The following is a 19,793-nucleotide window of genomic DNA, read 5'->3' on the forward strand; positions in this document are numbered from 1 at the left end:
TAGTGCTTGAGGTACTACATTAGAGGTAGTGACGATGGTCCAGAAAGGAAGGGACATCTTCCTGAGGAAATGCAAAAGTATGCTGAAAGGAGTTTCATAAACAAATAGAAATAGATGTAACATAACATGTTCATTTCTTCAGTTATCTTTAATATAACTATACCAGACTGTACTGTTAGTTAAATGAGTTGGAGGAATAAGTTCTGGGTCTGCCACTTATAGTGTTACCTTAGGCAAATCACTGTATCTTCTAATCTTTAGTCTACTCACATAATAAAGTACATGTATAACAGTCCTCACCAGGATAGTTAGGAAAATGAAACAAAATAATATACATGTTCAAAGAATTAATTTGTAAAGCATTACATAAATGTTAATTATTATTACCAAATGGCAGTATATATTAACTTCTATTGGAAGAAAGTGTGAAATAAAGCTTGACAATACCCTTTGAAGATTAAGAAATCTAGACAAGCAAGAGTAAAACTCACAACAACATGTTAATACGGTAAGTAACACTTACTGTGTTCCAGGAACTGTAAATGGTATTTTACATGTAATAAACAACAGATTCTTTATCCAATAATTATCCCATGAAGTAGATACTATTATTTCCTCATCCTAGAGATGAGGATACCAAAGTAAAGAAAGTTTAAGTAACTTCCCAAGGATACACAATAGTAGTGACAAAGCCTGCACTTGAACTTAGGGAATCTAGCTGCAGAGTCTGTTCTTAACCACTAAGAATTATGAAATAAATTGGTTAGATGATAGGTTAAGTTCGCTTGTGAATGATAAACCCAAAATAGCAGCGACTTAAACTTGATAAAAATTTTATTGTTTATAAAAACCTGAAGGTAGTGCAGGCCTAGTATGATGGTTCTGCTTAAAGAAACCCTTGAATACTCAAGCTCCTGCCAGGATGCCGACATTTTGCTCTGTTGTCCCTAGATGTCATGGTTCAAGCTGCAATGCCAACCATCATCTGCACATTCCAAGTACATTTCATAGAAGAAGAGCCACAAGGTACATATTGTCTGCCTTTAAAAAGAAAGTTTTGAAAAGCTACCCCCTAGTCTTTTCTGTTTATATCCTATTAGTTTGAACTTAGTTACTGGCCATCGCTAGCTGCAAAGAAATCTAGGAAGTAGTCTTTATTCTGGGCAAGCATGTTAAAATAGGAGATTCTTATACTACAGGAAAAGGAGAAAGAGCACTTAACATTCCTTATCTCTTTTAATCCTTTCAACGGCCCCATTGTAGATATCTCCATTTTAATGTGAGGACATTGAAACCCAGAGAAAATAAGTAATGTAATCAAGATTACACAATAAATGGCAAAACCAGAACTCGAACACAGATCTGTCCAACTACAGAGCTAGTATTATTAACCATTACCCCATACACCTTCCAAACCAAGACTTAAATCTATCATTAAACAATTAATGAGAAAATACAGCAAAGTAACACATAATTATATAATTTTTCTCTCCTCAAGTTTCTTAGACAATGAGGCTGGGGAAATGGTCTCAAGAAACAGTAGTTAAGGATATAAGGTAAGTTGAACACATGAAAATTCTCACTAAAATACTTCAATTTATAAAAGTGACATGAGAGGGTAAATGTATAGTTTTGGGGTGAGGGAGGGGGTGGTTTTAGAGAAGAAGACCCTCTGTATTACCTTGGGTCTTCATCGGAAATAGAAAATTTCACCAGGACCTGACATCATCAGAGCACTGTGCAGAGTCAAGGCAATGAGCCAAAATACATAGGAGTGAAATACTCTTTTGGCTGCATGGAATGGTCTCTGGGAATATATATGTCATAGGATCTCAAGAAAGAGAAAAGTTCTGTCCCCTGACAGAGGCTATACTCAGTCCCTTTCCCCTACTCTTCCCTTTTCCACTATTAGGCTGTATAAAAGTAGATAAAAGCAATGCCCAGCCACCAAATTACAGCTCTGAGAAGATCAACTCATTCCCAGGTAAGGTGGGAAGAATTCATACATAATGTATCAGAATAAATGATTTGAAAAGAGCTGTCCCATCAAACATAAGGAACAAGAAAATTAAGGGCATAGTAAAAGCAAACCAAAGTTCTGAAAGAAAGGTACATTATATGCAAAAGATAGACAAAGAACCCCATCTGGAAAAAAATTTATGTCAAAGAAGCAGATTCTCTACCAAAGAAGAACTTAGTTACAATATGAATTCAAAATATCAAGAACTTAAAGCTAAAAATAAAAGGCAAGCTAAAGAAATAATCAAATATAAACAGTTTCAGAGCCAATGAGTACATTTGAAACAATAGAAAACATACTGGAAAATCAAATTATCAGTATGGAGGAAATACTGGAAATTATCACAAGAAATTAGAGGAAAAAGACAAGAAGATTAAAATCATTAGAGATATACCTGAGAGAGCAAAGCTAACCCAACATACAGCTCACTGGTATTCCTAAATTAGAGAAGCCAACAAAGGGAGCAGAAAAAAATATTCAGAAATAAAATAGAGGACTATATTAAAGAACTCAATCTGCAGATTAAAGGGGTACACTGTATACCAGTGTCCATATAGTCTCCATAGAGGTACATCCTAGCAAAATCAACTTCATGAATAAATATTTCAAAATCATTTGCCAATTTTAGAGAGGACTATTACACCATCTCTATCAACTAGTAATGAAAGGGAAACATTTAAGCATTTACTCTGTCTTCTTGGAGGAACTGAAGTTTATCCTCAGTTGATGAAGGGAAGCTATTTCCCTAAGAACGCTAGCCTACAAATGGAGGTGGGTGTGGAAATCAGGCTGGCGTCAGCCTTCTGCACTGCAATCTCCAATGCCAGAAAAAAATGGAACAGTATCTACAAGTTCTGCTAGAGAAGAAAAGTGTAACATCAGAATTACACCCAGCTAAATTGTTTAAGTGCAAAGGCAACAAGCACACAATGAACAAGATTTTTAAAAAATTATATCTCACTGTATCTGCAACTGTTAAGTTTTTAATAAATTTTTCAAATTTAGGTCTCACAAAGAAAAAAAGCTCTGGAATAAGCACAATACTCAAAGCGGGGGAGGGGGAACGAGTCTTTTAAATCATTCTTTCCAGGGAGAAATTAAGACCACTAACATTATACCACTTAACCATTTATTTTATTATGAAAGGCAAACTTAGAGCCCAAGTGGCAATATTCTGAAAATGTGATAGAAGTTGTCCTACACCGATGAACACACAAGTGTGGAAGGTACAAATACGGTCTCTGTCAGTTGTAGTCCATCCTCAGCAAATTATTTTTCCCTGTGTTCTGAAGCTCCCATATCATGGACAACTTCCTCACCTGCGGAAGGCTCAAAGGGATTCCCTGTGAACAGGATCTGGACCACACCTTGCTGGTCACACAAGAAGCTAACAAGGGCTGGGGAAAAAAATGTGTCTGGTCCAAAGATAAGAGGACAAGACTAAGAATCAAAATATGTCCCTCTATAATTTTAGGAGGATACCTACAATGACTTCATCCAATGGTGTTTAGTCAGTCCTGGCCATCCGCTACCAGATGTTGGTCATTCTGCGGGTTGGCTGGTTGGATTTTGTGGTCCAGCAGCTGCCAGCCTTTTGTAACCTCAGCAATGTTGTGGAAGCATCCATTTAGTGTATAAATAAGCTTTTTGGCATTAAAACACTGCCAAGTGAAATATTTTCTTGGGGCAGTTTGTACATTTAAAATCAGAAATATTTTACTAAGAAAGAAAGGGAAAAGTAATATTGGCATTCACCAGAACTTTCTGCTACCATACTCGAGTCCTTTTTGAAAAACTACCTGACAATGACATTCAGCCACCCAAGAAATAAACAAAAGAATCAGAAACGGAGAAGTCATGGTAAGAAAAAGAAGGGAGTGAGCATTACATCAATTAAACAGGAAACTGTTCTCTCTATTCATTCTTCAGTTTCACTTAAGTATTTTTTTCCCTTTTTTTATTAACACAAGTAAAATTAGTTGAAACCTTCTTATTTTTAAAAAGTGAGTACAATATGATCCCACTCTCATGACATTACTTCTATTCATTCAACCATCTATCTGTCTGTGCATCTAACTGTATCTGCATAGAGATGTTGTAATACAGTTCAACAAAATCTAACCTGGTTATTTCTAGAAAAGTGAAATTTAGAACCATTTGTTGCTTTCTTATTTGTATCTTTCTGATGGTTCAAATATGTTTGAAATGGGCATTTTATTAAAACAATAAGTCATTGCTCTTAAAAAATACCTGTTGGTGATAAATTGTATTTTTATTGAAATGATATTTGGTGTCATTAGGACATACCTTTGGTTGATCCATCCACATCCTGTAACAGGCAAGATCAAGAGCCATTGAACAGTTAGGCATATGAGTGCAACTGTTTAACCATTGTTTTCTCTATACACACTAACCAATTTATTTAGAGATAGACCTTGTGGCCTTGTTCTCATCAGCGTCACACCTTAGACACCACCTCACTACTAAAAATTGACATTTCACAAATTATCAACAAATGGTATTAGAGCCCACATTTTTTACCAAGTAAAAGACTTACAAATAGTATATGAAAAGAGGCTCAACATTATTAGCCACCATGGAAATGCAAATCAAAACCACAATGAGATATCAGTTCACACAGGATGGAATGGCTATAATCAGAACGACAATTACAAGCATTAGAGAGAATGTGGTGAAATTGGAACCCTCGTACATTGCTGGTGAGGATGTAAAGTGCATCCTGCTTTGGAAAACAATCTGGCAGTTCCCTCAAAAAGTTAAGCTTAGAGTTCCCATGTGACTCAGAAATTCCACTTCTAGATACATACTCAAGAGAAATAACATACATCCACACAAAAACTTGTATGTAAATGTTCATTGCATTACTCATAATAGCCAAAAAGTGAAAATAATTCAAATGTCCATCAATTGATGAATAAATATGTATATCCATATAATGGAATATGAAATGAAGTACTGATACAAGCTATAATAGAACCCTGAAAATATTATTCTAGATGAAAGAAGCCAGTCACAAAAGACCACATATTATATAATTCCATTTCCACATAGAATGTTCAGAAGAGGAAAACTATACAGACGGAAAGTAGACTAGTGGATTTCTAGAGTGGAGGATGATTAGATGGGGGAAATGGATTACTACTATTGGATATGAGATTTTGGGGGGAGGGAGTGAAAAAAATGTTCTAAAATTAGACTATGGTTGCACAACTCTAAATATGCTAAAAACCATTGAATTGTATGCTTTAAAATGGGTGAATCTGAGGTATGTAAATTGTACCTCAATAAAGCTATTAAAAATAAAAACAAAGTTTGACTTATTTTACTTAGCTGTTGCATGTTGACTTCCTGTATTTTGTACATACGAATGATTTCTCTCTATTTGATTCTTTACATGCCAGTAATTTTAGAGCAGAAATTATTTCTTCTTCATAAAGGAAAAGATTGATTTTCAAATTAAATTTCATGGTTTTAATCTACCATCCAGAAGTCATCCTAAGTTTAATGTTTTTATAGGACTGTTACATGTTTTGGGTAAACTATACCAGTCACATTAGAAAATAGAAAGTGCTAGGGCTAAAGGAAATGGGCAATTATCAGTCATTTGTGGAGAAAAAAACTTTTTCTCCCCATTTCTTTTGAAACATTTTTAACAAAAGCTAAAGGGGTCCTGTCTATTGAGCTGTAATAGACAGTACAGTCTACGAGAAGATCAAATCAATGAAAAGTTTCCATGATTTTTTTATTGAAGATAGAGTTCCTCTATATTCTCTATTCAATAAAGATAACATAAAAGAACCAGGTCAGATAAGTAAGAAAAGGTCTCTTTAACTCATGTTTGAAAAGGACTCATTTTAAATGGCATTCCTAAACGCCCACAGAGAGTCTGTCTTCCAAATGTAACTGGCTATGACTCTTTCTAAAGTCTACTTTACCTGATGACCAGCTTGCAATGTACGGACATCTTCAACATCAGCACTTCAACTGATATTTCTTAATCTAAATATTGGCTCTGGTGATAATTCTTTTTTTCTGATCCTGGTAATAATTCTGTCGCGGTGCTCCTTTCTAATCAAGCCTCTATTAGAACACTTGAATGAGGTCTCTAATATCAAAGAGAGAACATGAAAAATTAGTGGTACAGCTAATAACATATGCTTTACTTTTAGTATATTTTAAATGTTTTATGTCAATTATAATAGGGTAACATCTAGTTGTTAGATCTGGATCACTGCAATCCAACATCATTACATAAGTGGACGCTATAGGAAAATTAATGTGTCCTCTCTAAAATGTTTGCAGTGTTTCCTAATAAGAGCAATGAGAGGTTCCCATAGAAGATGCTAATTTGTGTTTCAGAACTCTAAAGATGTGCAACAATCTCACTGGTAGGTAGTTTCCTAGATAATAATAACAATAATTATTATTACTAATTGTTACTATTAATTATTAGTAATATTGATAGAGTAGGTAAGAAGGTGGACGTGAGCAGGAAAAGGAGGAACCAGGAGGTCCCCACAGGTAACACAGTGGCGTCTTCAAAATCCTGTCACAGACCCACTGAAGCCAGTAGCCAGAACAAAGACTTGGGCTAGTACAGACACACTAGGGTGAAGGAGACAAGCAGAATGAGGAGAAAACCAGGAAATGGGAAGAGGAGGTTAACAGATCTGTAGGAAAAAAGGCCACGATCCTAGAGACGCTGGGCTGCTACCCACCCTCAGTTCAGCTTGCTCCATGCTCGGAGTCGTGTACTTCCTTTACAAATAAACTTTGCTGGCTGCTGCTTGCTTCACTCTAGTCTTTTGACTGAGTTCTTTCTCTCAAGAAGACAAAAACGGAGGAAAATCGTCATGCCCAGTAACAGTATTGTGTTACCTTCAGGTATAATTTCTAGAACATTGTTCAAACTTAGGAAATTGTAATCATCTCCACCTAAGAATTACAGGATTCTAGAGCTGGAAAGTATCCTACAGATACCTCAATGTTAGTACTAAAGGAGGCTCAGGAGATGGCCAAGAATAAAGAAAGTCTGTAACAACAACTTATTGAGTGCTTGTACAGTCAAACAGAAAATTCCTGAGTTCTGTTCTGAGGTGGGGTTAATAATGCTGCACAGAAAGCCCTCATGGAACGTGGGAGATTCTTTCAGTTCAGAACACAAGTTCTGAAGCCAGACTGCCCAAATTGTAATCCAACTCTGCCATCTAGTAGTCTTTTGGCCTTGGGCATGTTACTAAATCTCTCTAAGCCTCAGCTTCCTCATCTGTCAAATGGTACCTATCTCATAGGACGGTTGTAAGCATTGAATGAGTTAAATACATATAAAGAAACCCAAGGCCCCATATGGACTTTCCTTTTTCTTATAGAGCAAAGATTTTGCAGGGTCAAGGAGACATACCCAACCAGAACTCATCCCCGTACCTCCCTTTCTAGGCCATACTCCAGGTACTTGAAACCCTGGAATTACCTGCACAAGTGACCCTGAGCCTACTTACAGGGTTGTCTTTCTAGACTGCTCTGCTGGGGTGTACTCTCCTAGGTCATATGATGACCTGAAGGGACAGCTACTTGTGGAGTGGGAGAGCATGTTCCTGGAGCTTGGATGGACAGGCTGAGTGCCCATAAACTTGTGTGCAAGGCCCTTCTCAGTATGGAGAGAGTAAGAGGTGGAATGAGAAGGGAGGCAGACTGGAGGCAGGGGCCACTTCACTTCACACTGTGACATTCTGACATGGAACTCAAGAAAATCTAAAAACTCTGCATTTGAATCTGTCCTGCCAGGTTTTTATGAAGGCATATTTGACAAGGTAAGAGGAAAGAACATATTTAGTAGATAATTTCCTCAATATCTAACTTTTAAATACGTGGACATATGGAATAGCCTCCTTTAGTATTCTTCTCTGGTCCCCATGAGTGTGACCGGGTAAGCCTTGCACATAGTAAGAATTCAATACATTTTAACCACTACCATTGTTGTTATTACTGTAAGAACATGACTCTTCTCATAAAAGGTAGCAAAATAAAACCTTTCCTTTCCCTCACTGACCAGAGAGAACACAGCCTGTCAAGAGAGAACACTGATGAACAAGCACTCAGATTAGAGACTTCTAAAGGCACAAGTGACAGACCACTTTTCAGGTGAATGAGTATAACAGGGAGGTAAGCAAAGATCAATTGACAGAGATTCCATACTAAACATGAACTCAGCATCAGCATTTGTAAATATGAAGAATAAGAATGCCCCAGGAAAGTCTGCAACAAAGAAGCCACACACCCAGCACAGAGTTGCAGAGGGTAAGAGCCCTTAGGACAAAAGAGTGACCAGAAATCAGGGAGAAGAGGAAGCCACACCTGAGTGGACCAGAGCCTGGATTATTCTCATGGCCTTGGGGGCTGGTGTTAGCACCAGTTCTTTCTAAGGACCAGCTGGAAGTGGAGAGCAGAACCCCACTACTGTCTTTCAGTATTCTACTTTGATTCCACCACAGAATGTGGGTCCAGACGTTCTGAACAGATCTCTTGGTTGTTTTATAAAGTCCTGAATTTTAAAACCTGCTCTGAAGAAGGAAGAATTTGATTCATTCCTTACATATGACACGTGGATAAATTTCAAACAGGTCAAAAATATAAATGTAAAAATAAAATCATTGAGTACTGAAAGAGAAACATGAATTAATTCACCTACAACCTGGAAAAAATATTTATAACTATGATGCAAACAAAAGTAAGAATATGGGCAAAAATCAATATATTCAATTACAAAAAACATCACAAATCTTTTTCATGGAAGAGAATAGCATGAGAAAGTGAAAAGAAAACGATTAACTGGGGAAAATGCTTGTAATCGATATCACAAAGGATAAATATCCCTAATATACAGCTTCTTTTGGTAAAAATAAGACCACTAACTTTACGGAAAAATATGGACAGACAGTTCACATAAGAAGAAATAAAATTGGCCCTTAATCATATGAAAAAAGAAATGCTGAAAATAAAAGAAATGCAAATTAAAATTACACTGATTTTAAAACATGGAAGACCAATAGTATATTCCCGAGGATATACCAGGGGACAAAAAGAATAAAATTAATATGTCACTGCTGGTACCCACAAATACCTACTCTTGAGGTTTTTGATTCCATTGAGGAAAGGTGAACAATCTGAATAGAGGAAGACAGAATTATCGAGCCAAGGGCATAGGGAATGAAAACGAGACCTGGGTTCTAGCCCTAATCACTCTGCGTGGATTTGAACAAGGCACTCCGTCCCTTCAGGGCTTGGTTTTTTTACTCAACTGTACAATGAAAGGATTAGACTGAACAATCTGTAGGATCTCGCCCACCTCTAAAATGTTATGGTTAATTAACAGCACGAGTGTCTTTCTGGGAATATGTATTTCAGGGAAGTAGTACAATGCAACCACACAGCTCATGGAGATGCTACTTGAAAGAGTGGTGAAAATAAGGTAGAATCAGCGCCTTTCATGCCAACCGAGTGCTCTTTAAAACAACTGGGCTAACCTTGTGAGTAGCCTCAAAACAATGTTGTCAACCACATCTCAGTAAAACTGGAGGGAAGACTTAAAACAATGGAATTGTACAGTTCTTTTTTTTTTTAGATTTCGACATTTTAATTTTTTTGAACAAAAGTCACGTTTTGCAAGCTAGGAAACAGAATCAAAGTAAGGCAGTCTAGTCCTGTAGGGATGCAGGCCACGTCTCACCATCTTCAGCAGAATGACATAATACAAGGTGCCAACAACAGGCTTATAAACTCTAAATAACAACCACTTATCTACATTTTTCCTTAGGAAACAGCCCAAAGTCCAGTCCTTAAAGGCATGATGTACAGAACATCTTGACCTAAATTACATGTTGGCCAACCTATTGGTGAACCATATCACAGCTGGCCAAGGACTGGTGAACAGAGAAAGTGTTTACATTTTGAAAACTTGCTCTGAGGTTTAAAAAATTCCTGCTTGCTATTAATAAGAAAGCAAGTGAAAAAATTACAGATGTACCCACACTGATATTTGATTTTGCCAAGCTCTTCCACTAGCACATGAAATTAGAAATGAGTATAAGGGATAAGATACTTAGATATTTTCAAAACAAATTGCTTAGTAATAAGAAATTTGACATACTGCATTCTTCCATGTGTCACAAGAATAAACTGACAATGAAAACTATTTCAAAGAGTTTCTTTCTATTTCAAAGAAACTCAACTCTAAAAAGGGTGATGGTAGCAACACTTCCCACTTCCCACTTTTCCATACAGTTAATTAACGTTGCCATTCTTCCCCGATACAGGTTCATGGAAAAACCTGTCAGGAGCTTTTGCCAGAGCCAGGAGCTGAGAAACAGAGCGTGTCCTAATTAGCTAATTGTAAGCTCACCCAACCATCTTTGGATGGATCCATAGAACCTGATCATTGTTTCATTAAAAATCTGCAAACTGCTGAATTCCTTAACCCTTAACTATAGTTTCCGTTTCAGTGTCATAAAGTTGGGCTCAATCCCTCCCTCCTGACTCTTCTCAGGGCTGAGGTGGGTGCTAGTCCTCAAAGTCTGGAATGCCATCATAGGAGGAACCCTGGGGATCCTTTGGATGCATAGTAGGCAGTGCGCACGTAGTAAACTCCTGGCAGGAACTCCAGGACAGGCACGGCCGGGAGTGCGCCGCCACCCCACCTTTGCTGATACAGCCCGCCAGCAGGAGGGAGCATAGGATAATGAGAAAGGCGCCAATCAAACACAGCACTGTAGCAAGCCCGATGGTCTTAGTATACGGGATCTTAGGAGGGCTTTTCTTAAACTGAAGGTCAACGGAGCTGGAGGGCCTTGAGATTTCGCTTTACTACTGGGGATTCCGCTGGGCAGGTCGGTACGCTCCGGCATCCTAACACACGGGCACAGCTACAGTTGGAGCTCCGTGCCAGGCCACCCGAGCGCCATCAGCTCACTCAAGGTTGGCAGCAGAGACACCAGAGCCCTCATGGCACGCCTCACCTCGGAACTGTACACTTTCAAATGTTAAGTTTTATGCTATGGAAATGATATCTCAAGGGGAAAAAAAATCAAAAACAAAAACGAAAGATTGCTCCTTCTCTCTTCAGTGGCCTAAAGAAGCTTCAACAGTGATATGGACCAGAGTATGAAACTCTATAACTGAACTAAGAAAACTTGGATGGCAAATTTAGCTAGACCAACAGCGAGAATTACCTTCCATAATTTGCAGGCCAAGGAGAAAAGGAAAAGGCAAGGCCCTTGTTCAAAAATTGTTAAGAATTTCAAGACAGTGACAGCACAGCGTTAAACCACACCTGAGGGTGGGGCCCTGTGTGACTGCACAGGTCACACACGCATGAAGTCAGCTGTATTTATGGAACTATTAAGATTTTCTGGGCCCACGGCAGAACACTTTGTAGACAACTCATTCAATTTTCATCATACCCTTGCAAAAGTAATATGAAAATCCCCATTTTTTGAAAGAGGAAATAAAGACTTAAAGAGGTTGAATAATTTGTCTAAGTTCTCACAGCCTGTAAATGACAGAGCTGGACTTCCTGCCTAGGCCTGACTCCAAAGCCAAGTTTTCACCAGTGGTCTTCATATTTATTAATAGTAAAAATTTTGAGTGAATATTCTGATGTATGCGTAAACATATAATGATATATACACATACTACTGTATGCATTATGTACCTTATAATGCATACAAAACAAAGACATTTTAAAGATGCCATAAACAGAAATTCTAATATTTTCTTTCCGTACCTCAATCGATCAATCACCTTTCTCAATCTCTGTAGTACCCAGGGGTTAAAGCTGCCCTAGACCCAGCGAAACTTCAAGCTTAACAGCACTTAAGATGTTAACTTTCCTATGAAATGTAAACATTTTAATAGGACCTTTTTAAAGGGTAACACTCAAAAAGGTGAGTTGTTCATAATGGAATTTTAGGCCCTGTGAAACTCAAGGAGCATTTATTTTTTTTAATCCTGGAGGCTGACTTGCCTTGGAGAAATTTCACTCACCGGTAAAACAAGCTGTCTAGGCCTGACAAGAATTTTTGATTTATTTTAGGTTATTTCATAGTTATACAGCAAAGGTTGAGTCATGGAACACCAGAAGGAAAACATTCACTTGACAGGTGTTTACTGAATGCCTATGATGGGACAGAAACCTTGCTGCCTGCTGAGGATAGAGACTGAGAAAGATCTAAGGTCCTGCCAGCAGAGAGCCAAGGATGTTCTAAAGGAACAGAAAGAGGCTCCACACCAACAGAGATAACCTTAGAAAGAGATGCGGTTTGTCCTTTCCTCCTTGAACACAAACATTTAGAAAGCAAGAACTGTACTTAAAGGTGTATTTTACACAAACACACACACACACATACACACACACAAATAATTCAATACATTAAGAACTTGATGAAGATCCCAATTTTCCTTAAAAAGATAAGAATCAACTTTTCATAATACCTACTCTTCTTTCCCTAAACTGTAGTCTAGATTTTAGATCTTCTTGAAATAGTAGGCTACTACAAAGTGCCCTACAGAATTCGTTTTTAATTTGTTTTTTAATTCTGTGTTTAGCTCTTCATACATAATAGTCTTTGGCTGAATCATGAGGATGCTGAAAATTGATGGTCTTAAGTATAAGACAAAGGAGATGTTTATGTTTCTTCCTCAAGATGGCGACATAGGACTGTGTCTTTAAAGCAGGGCTCTCACTTGTTCCCGGTGAGACCAACCTGTGCTATTTGAATTAAATGGAAAATACAGAATTTATTTCCTTATTAAATCTATAAGGAAAAGAAAAGTGTAAATAAATGATATCTACAGGACTAGATTTTTCTAGTCCCCTGTTAGTTTAAAGGGTGGACTGTTTGGATAGCTTGTTTGGTTTGTAAAAGTACAAATAGAAAAAAAGGATTTGAGTAGAAACAAGAAAATTGGGGTAGCAGATTATATATTCAGTATGTCAACAACTCTTCAGGTTCCTTTCTTTGGTTGCTATGGTAACTCCCAAGTTTATTTATCCCAGCCTTTGTTTTAATATAGCTCCAAAATCAGTGGGATATTGGAGCAGCAATCAGATTGCTGGGTTCAAATCCTATCTCCACCATTTACTAAACATGTGCATCTCAACAAGTGATTTAACACCTATCTCTGTGCCTCAGTTTCCCCATCTGTTAACGTCAAGATGATGATTAACTGAGAATAAGTATGTAAAGCATTGAGCACAGTGCCTGGCACAACTACGCATTCAATAAACAATAAATCACAAATCACCATCAAACCACCACAATGGCCTTGTCTACACCATCTAGGAAGACTCATCAAAATATTTCCTTCACTATATTTTCCAAAGAAACCTGGTTCTTTGATATTAGCCATCCCAGGCAAGATGAAAAAATATTTTTAGGGCTAAACAGTATAATATAATTTGAAAATCTTTGACTCATTGCTTAAAATGTCAAATTGTTCAGGTTTTTTTTTTCTGTTTTGATGCAATCAAATAATTTGATTGATGAATCATTCTATTCTAATTGCTATTTAGAATCTTTCTAGTTTTTGCTTCAACTAAAAAATTACATAAAGCAAATTTATGCAGAGGGCCACATTTTTGCCAACCTATTTCTTCTTTGAAATAGATTTTTTACATAACCCAATCCATGTTTCTATTTCAGCATTTACTCTAATTATTAGGGGAAGAAAGACAATAAAAATAAACACCACTTCCCAAATTACATGACCTTGAAAAGCAAGTTCAATTTGCTTGTATTTGCAGATGTTTGTTTTATTTTAATACTGTCCTCGGTTGCCTTTCCTTCTTGATATTGTTAATTATCTTAGAGTTGAAGCAGTTCTTTCAACATTCATCCTTTCCACTGTCATTAATGTTCTGAAATTGTCAGAATAATTTTCCATATTAACAACCAATGTGCCTGCTCCCAACTGACTGAGAGTCAGTTTGTTGATTTGGTTGGTCTGTTTTGTTTCCCTTCTAAACAGTTCAATTTATCTACAAAATCCCAATTTTCTTGCTAGCATCCCTTAGCTAATGAATTATTTATCCTCTACACAGAGTTGTCTTTTGAATTTGAATGCTTTGCTTTTGATGGAATCATTTCTCATTTCAGTCTACTTACTATTAGATTGGTGCAAAAATAGTTGAAGTTTTTGCCATTTTTTTTTAACCTTTTAAACTGCGATTGCTTGTGCACCAACATAATATCAGTGAGACTCAAATCCTTTGGTAGCAATGATGGTTGGTTCCATACCATCTATCCACACTCATGTCCTCCTGTTTCAGTCAGATGGCAGGAATTGAAGAGAAATCTGGGGCCACAGAACAGATCCTCCTAAGAACCCTGGGCAAGGACAGTAAAAAGGACCCATCAATATAGTAAAGCTCGTCTTCCATTAGCTGGATAAGCTGATACTTTCTAAAATTATGCTACATTTTACCTTTGTAATCAATGTTACTCAATTGTACTCTAAGACTTTTTGAGATTTTTTTTTTTTTGAAGCTAGAGAAATTTTACCTGTGTGATCTCTGGCACAATTTCAGTGTTTTGCTTGCTTACTACTAGACTTTGTCAGAGGGAAGTCCATCCTTTTAAACAAAACACTGGAGAAAAACATGGTGTGTCAGTCTGCTACTTTGGCGCCCCCAATGAAACACACTTCCTGGTATTCATGTCTTGACTCTGGCCTTGACCGTGGGATTTGCTTTGACCAATGGGACATTAGCAAGTGTGGTGCAAGCAGAGGCTTAATAAGCACTTGCCCACGGGGGCTTGGCCTCTTGGAATGCTTAATCTTGGAGCTACACCTCTGAAGAATGAAAGGCCAAGTGGAAAGAGACCCTGGGGGCCATTTGGACATTCCAGCTTCAACCACGCTGCCAACAGAATGCAACAGCGTGAGTGATCTCAGGTACACAACAAGGAGCAGAAGCTCTTCCGAGCTGAGTCAACCCACTGAATCATGAGAAATAACACATTGTTGTTTAGCTACCTCATTTTGGGGTGGTTTGTTACACAGCAATAGATAGCTGAAACACATGGTAATAAGTTATCTACGTAATTACACATGGTGTTTACCCTAGGTCTCCTCTTAGGAAGTATTACTGTGTACACATTTCATTTTGATAAGGATTCAGCTCTAAATTTACATCTAACTGAAATGTTGAAAGGATGCCTGACGCCAAGCAGTGTGCTTTGCCCTCTGAGCTATTTAGAAACATATGTCACCCAGTGCTGGTCTGTCCTCAGTGACATCTCTACCATGGAGCCCGGCTGGCTGGCGCCCCAGGCATTGCATGTCTTATTTCTAAAAATGCTGACAGATTGATTTACAGAATATTGTCATATGCTGTGTCACTGAATCTTGAGTTGCCTTCATGGTAGCAGCTTTCTGCAGGGATTCGTTTTATCTTATTACACGTCTATGATTCTATGTTTATGTCGAATCCTTGAAATTGGAAATTCAATACCTCTGAATTATAATTAATATCTGCAAATTTTGATGCAGTTTTAGTAGCTTATTAATAATTTTAATAGTTTCCTTTGTCATTAAAATGCAAACTTATTAAAGGTAATTATGAAATTATAAAGAAAATGTTTATCGATAGAAAAAGAATGAACATTAACAGTGGACTAGTTAATAAACACCATTTCCACACAATGGAGTAATTATTTAAAAAATGAGCAAACTCTCTATGTACTGATATAGAAAGTGCTCCAGGATATACCGGGGGGTGGGGTGAAAGGGTGCCAAAAAAATGTATACAAGTAAACACCTTGGTCAACGTTGCTCAAGCAGTAGTTCACTGTAATCAGAAGTGTCTGGATGTTGACTGTAACCACTTTGAGCACCTCTTGTAATTGCAGAAGTCAAATGTGACTTGTATTCATCTTTTGTTATTGGTATATATTGAGTATTACAATTTTAACACAGTTTTCCTTTCTTAAAATGGGTATACATTTTTTTGGCACCCTCTGTATTAAATAAAAAAAGCAAATTTCAGAGCAATGTGTATGGTAGCTAAACTTTGGGTTAAAAGGGCAAGAAATTTATATTAGCATTTGCATGTATGTGTAATATATTTAAAAATCTAAGAACAAGAGTTGGGAAACTGAAAAACCTGGGGTATCAATACAAGGAGACTTTTCACTATACACCTTCTTATACTTTCTGTTTCTTAAACTATGTGAATGCACTACCTATACAAAATATAAAGTAAGTTGTTTAAGTTTGGGAAGAAATGAACTCAAATATTCACAGTGATTGCCTCTAGGGGGTAGAATTTCATATATTTTTTTCTTTTTGTTCATTTGTATTTCCTATTTTTTCTGCAAAAACTTCATGTAATTTACAAAGCAATATTTAAAAATTATTGAATAAAGAAGAAAAAATCCATTGATAGTCCCACCATTCAATCCAACTATCATTATTATTTTTCTATGAACAAGCTTTGTAGTCACAAATATATACAATCTGGTATCCTTTACCTGAATATACCAATGGTTCACATAACCATTTCCCTATAGCTGAACACGTTGGTATTTTTTATCGTACCCTTTCATAAATATGATTCAATAAATCTGTTTTTACTATTTTTTTTAATCTGTAGGATAGATCCTCAAAAGTGAAATTTTTCTTTAAAGGGTATAAACATTTTCAGAAACCTGATATATACTGTCAAAATGTTTTCCAAAAGGATTGTTGCCAATAGAAATTTATGAGAATTCTAGGTTCATTAAACTATCACTAGCATTGACCGGTATTTTAAAAAATCTTTGCTAATAGACCAAATTTGAATCTCTTTACACTTTTCTTTATACATTTTCTGCAACTAATAAACATTTTTCTATTTTTGTATTAATCGGTTTAATTCCTTCTTCAAAATCTTTTTTTTTTTCCAAGTCCTTTGCTCATATTGAGATCTTAGACATTTTGCTTTGGTTTTTAAAAAATACATTTTAGTTATTAGCAAGTGTTAGATCTTGTCTGTCCTTTTCTTGGAAATATTTCTCTTCTTTCTTCTGCATTTTGCTTTATTTCATTTTAGAGTGTTATGATAAATATGCATACATAAAAATCTAATAGATTGACACTGCTCCCTTCCATCAGAGGTCTAATAAAGACTCCCTTCTATTTTCTTCTCATGGAAACATTTTGATTTTTTTTTCAAAAAATAGTTCTTTGATTTATTCAGAATTAATTTCCTTGTGCAATGTTAAAAGAGGATTTGAATAGATATTTTTAAGGTTATTTAAATTCCTTAATACCATTTATTGAATAATTTTTCCTTTTCCCATTGATCATGTGGCCTTCCTTACACTATTTTTGGTTCTTATGTATAATAGTGTCCATTTCTATAATAGCTACTATGTTCCACTGATTTACATCAGTATCATACTTTCTATTATATTCTTTGATGCTATCTCTTTGATGTTATTCATCAATTTCAGACAAATAATTTTATCTTTCAAAAATATTCCATGTTTTTAATTGGAAAGTTGTCAAACCTATAAATTAATTTGAGTAGAAATTGTTTCTTTAAAATATTCTTGCTTCCAAAAGGAGCATGGTTCTTGTTTCCATTTAGTCGAGACTTCTTGTAGCTCATCATCACTTTTGTTTGTTTGTTTGTTTGTTTATTTGGTTGGTTTTCTTCTCACAGGTCATACATATTTCACAGTAAAGGTATTCCTTTGTACTTCATAGGTTTCATTTCAATTGTGAATGGGGTCCCTTTTTATTATTTTTTCTAATTAGTTATTCCTTACATTGAAGAATACGATAGATTGTATATATATTTTTGAATCTGGCCTTTTTGATGGCTCTATTATCATACTGGAAAATGATTTAGAGTTTAGGTTTTCTGGGAATACAATTTGTTGTGAAACTTAAATTGGCCTGGAATTCTGTTAATTCAGGGAGAAAAAAAATCATTAATGATATCACAATGGTCAATCAACTGGTTGATTTGAATGTTTACTTTCCATCTATTTTACTGTTCTGTGGACACAACCTGTATTTTAGGGATGTTACCATGGAACCTTGTAAAAATAGAAATCTGAACATAGGCTGATGAATTATAAGCACAGCAACAGTTCTTGATTTAGATATGAACAGTGCACCTAGCTAGCTCTCACTTGTTTTGACAGTCACAGGTCAGAAATGAGAATCCTAAAATGGAAAGGACATTGGAGAAACCAGTGAATGACGGGCTCAGTGGCTGGTTAATTAATTATCTGCCCAGGTGTCTGAGTCCATTCCATGTATAATTTGTTCTACCTTCCCACCTTTGTACAGATAAAGATTCCTAAGAGAATTGAAAAGATATTTGCTTCATGGAGAGTTATCACTTAGTGCTGCTACAGAGATACCCATATTGCCCTCCTCTGATCTCAGCCCAGAAATGAGGTTTTTCTTTGTCCTCCTCATTGCAAGTCTCCTCTAGATACACATGGCAATGGGCTCCGGTTCTCTTGGTTTTACCCAGGAGCCAATAGGGCCAGCGGTGCTGCCTCTGATGGGAGAAACCACCTTGCCCAAGCCCTCAAGGGTAAGGATGAAGGGAGATAGGAGGAGGGCATTCTACTCCAATGACAAAGACCTGCAGGAAGGTCAGGGGATAAAAACACTGAGAGGACTATTAGGAGGGGGGAGAAGAGGGAGAGAAATGGAAAAAGTCTTGGTTTGGACTGACAGGTGTCTTATGGGTAAAATAAAGAACAGTTATAATCCATCCTCTGTACTCTGTGTACCGTGTTTCCCCGAAAATAAGACCTAGCCGGACAATCAGCTCTAATGCGTCTTTTGGAGCAAAAATTAATATAAGACCCAATCTTATTTTACTATAAGACCGAGTCTTACATAATAAGGTCTTATATAATATAATATAAGACCGGATCTTATATTAATTTTTGCTCCAAAAGACGCATTAGAGCTGATTGTCCAGGTAGGTCTTATTTTCGGGGAAACACGGTATTGCTCCAGCATGTAAAAGTCTGATAATTCCTCATAATGGCTGCAACTTCCTGCCTTCCAGCTGAGGAGGAATTTCCTAATGTGGAATCTCCACCCTCCAGGCAAAAGTGAAGAGACAGGACCATAACAAGTGACCAGCTGTATTTATTTGAAACTCCCATTTCTCAGTCAAGACAGGTGAGTAAAAAGTGAAGATGGAGTAGCAATTTAGCAGAGGACGAATGTTCAAGAGGTACACACTCATTAGCAGGGACATGTTCCACTGAGCAATGCCAGGAAAATGCTAGGAATTTCACAGCGATACAGTACCGCTAGTAAAGAGCTAAGAAAAAATGACTTGTGCCCTGAGAAGCAACAGGAGGATGACAGAAAAAGGTCTTTTTTTCTTTTTTTTTTTTTTTACAATAGTAAAGTAAAACTAAAGTGGGATCAGATCTGCAATCAAAGACCCCTGCCCTGAAAATCAGAGTCAGGGTGCACAGTGGGACACCTCTCTGAGGAGAAGCTCCCCCAGGCCAACACAGCTCAGCGTCTGGAAGGTAAGAGGAAACAAGTATTTGATTGCCTTGCTTCTCTATTTGTGCATTCTGACCCAACGGCTCTCTCCTTCGGTGCTCCTGCATGGCAGCTGTCTTTGTGGTTTGCTCTGGTATAAAATTAGGGTAAACTATCACTCCCCAGTACTTGGGGAGTAATGAATTCAAATCAAACTCCTGTCCTGGCAAATCTGTTCTTCTTC

General features: G+C 36.9%; 1 pseudogene; it reads right to left on the reverse strand.

The window, feature by feature from the left end:
- Positions 1–10,597: 10,597 nt before the first annotated feature.
- On the reverse strand, positions 10,598–10,941 carry LOC117033402 (transmembrane protein 230-like; annotated as a pseudogene).
- Positions 10,942–19,793: the final 8,852 nt, after the last annotated feature.

Source organism: Rhinolophus ferrumequinum, chromosome 13, assembly GCF_004115265.2.
Source record: "Rhinolophus ferrumequinum isolate MPI-CBG mRhiFer1 chromosome 13, mRhiFer1_v1.p, whole genome shotgun sequence".
Lineage (NCBI taxonomy): Eukaryota > Metazoa > Chordata > Mammalia > Chiroptera > Rhinolophidae > Rhinolophus > Rhinolophus ferrumequinum.